This window comes from Manis javanica, chromosome 11, assembly GCF_040802235.1.
Source record: "Manis javanica isolate MJ-LG chromosome 11, MJ_LKY, whole genome shotgun sequence".
In the NCBI taxonomy this organism is placed as follows: domain Eukaryota; kingdom Metazoa; phylum Chordata; class Mammalia; order Pholidota; family Manidae; genus Manis; species Manis javanica.
In genome coordinates this window covers 26,964,327-26,966,701 of record NC_133166.1, presented here as the reverse complement: position 1 = coordinate 26,966,701, position 2,375 = coordinate 26,964,327, and positions in this window count along the sequence as shown.

The window sequence follows — 2,375 nt, the reverse complement described above, 5'->3', positions numbered from 1 at the left end:
TGTGTTTTTAGCCCATCTTCTTCCTTTTTGTGTGGAGGGAGCTATGCCACTGAGTTGTTTGATAGTCCAAGGAGCCTGGGCATGGCCTATCTCTTGAGTCTGGCTAACGTGTTATCACAGCGTCATCCTCATTCTAATGTTTGCTTCCTGTGCTTAGTTTGTTGCCTCTGAATCTTTCAGCTTTATTCTCTCCTTGGATCCTCACCACAACGTCCTTCCAGACAATAACTGCGTTTGCTTTATTTTGCAAACTTTGTACCATTTGAATATCACTGTGCTCAGAGCATTGATGTATCGAATTATTAAAGCATTCGTATTATTTGACTTTCATCTTATTGGGTTGTTTGGCCCCTTCCAGATCGTTTAAAAATATTTAAAATCTTTTATTAATTGCTTCTTCCCAAAACACAAATTTCACAGTGTTTACTATTACCAAAATTATAAAGATGCATAAACAAAAAATTTAATAATCTCATCTCATCCTTTGCCCAACCCCCACTCCACTTGTAATTTTTGTTAACATTCTGCATTCTTTCATGTATTTCTCCATGCTCATATGCACTTACATAAACACATAGCTTTTTAGTTGTTTATTTTTATAATTTTGGGATCAAATAGCATACATTTCATGCAGTTTTCTTTTATTCACTTGGCAAGTTTTCAATGGAACACTTTCTTTATATCAGGTACTACACTTAGGTGTTTAACAGTAATATATTGTGTATTCTTAAAGTCAATAGACACAGTGCTAATACATTCCTTTTAAATAGTTGTCTTTACCCGAACAGATACCACACATTTTTGACTTTGAGATTATTATATATTTATATACAGGCATGAGAAATTTTTCTAAACTATAGTATAATATCTAGAAAGTTGACATAAATACCGTAAAGATTCAGAACAATTTCATCACTACAAGGATCCCTTTTTTGTCCTTTTATAGGCATACCTATCTCCTTCTCTTCCTCCTACACCCTTGTACATAACTCCTAGGAAACAATGACTTCTCCATTTCTATGCTTTTGTCATCTCAAGAATGTTGGATAAATGGAAACATACAGTATACAATCTTTGGGGATTGTTTTTTGACTCAGCCTAATTCCTTCAAGATTCATCCAAATTGTGTAGATCAGTATTTCATTCCTGTTTATTGCTGGATGGTATTTCATGGTATGGATGTACTACAGTTTGTTGAACAATTAATTGTTGAAGGCCTTCTGAGGTGTTTCCTGTGTTTTGCATTACTAGTAAGGATTATGTGAACAATCATGTATGAGTTATTGTGGGAATATAAGTTCATTTCTCTGGGATAAATGCCCAAGAGTACAATTGCTGGGTCATATAGTAGTATGTTTAATTTTAGAAGAAACTGCCAAACTGTTTTCCAGGGATGATGTGCCATTTAAATTTCTACCAATAATATAAGAGTGATTCAGCATCTCTAATTCTTGTCAGCATTTGGTGTTGTAACTGTTTTTAATTTTTTGCTGTTCTAAGTAGTGGGTATTGATATCTCATTATGGTCTTAATTTGTATTTCCTTCATGGCTGCTGATGTTGGACATCTTTCATGTACTTATGTGCCATCTGTATATCCTTTTCAGTGAAATGTCTTCCTGTTTTTGCAGTTTCTAATTGGATTGTTATTTTTACTGTTGAGTTTTGAGATTTCTTCATATGTTTTAAATACAAGCCTTTTGTTGAACATGTGTTTGCAAATACTTTGTAGTTTGTCTTTTCATCCTTTTCACAGTGTCTTATGCAGAACAAGTTTTAAATTTTGACAAGGTCTAACTTATCAATTTTTCCCCCTTTATGGACTGAGCTTTTGGTATCAAGTCTAACAACTCTTTGCCTAGACCTAGATACCAAAGATTTTCTCCAAAGAAATCTTATGTTTTTATGTTTTCACTTGTCTGTGACCTGTTTTGAGTTAAATTTTGTATAAGGTGTGAGATTTAGGTAAAGTTACATTTTTTTTTTTTGCATATGGATGTCCAATTGTTGAATTCATTTGTTGAGAAAGCTATCTTCCACCAAATTGCTTTTGCACCTTTGTAAAAACTCAGTTGAGAATATTTGTGTGGGTCTTCTTCAGGGTTCTCTATTCTGGTCTGTTGATCTGTGTGTCTATCCCTTTGCCAATACAACACTGTTTTGATTACTATAGTCATATAGAAGGATTTAGTATTACCAGGGTGATTTTTCCCATTTTATTTTCCTTTTCCTCTCAAAATTTTTAGCTTTTATAGATTCTGTGTTTTTCCATGTAAATTTTAGAATGAACTATGTATGTCTACAAAGAAATCCTTGATAGGATTTTTTATAGAAATTACATTAAATTTATACAAGTTGTAGAGAATTGCCACCTTT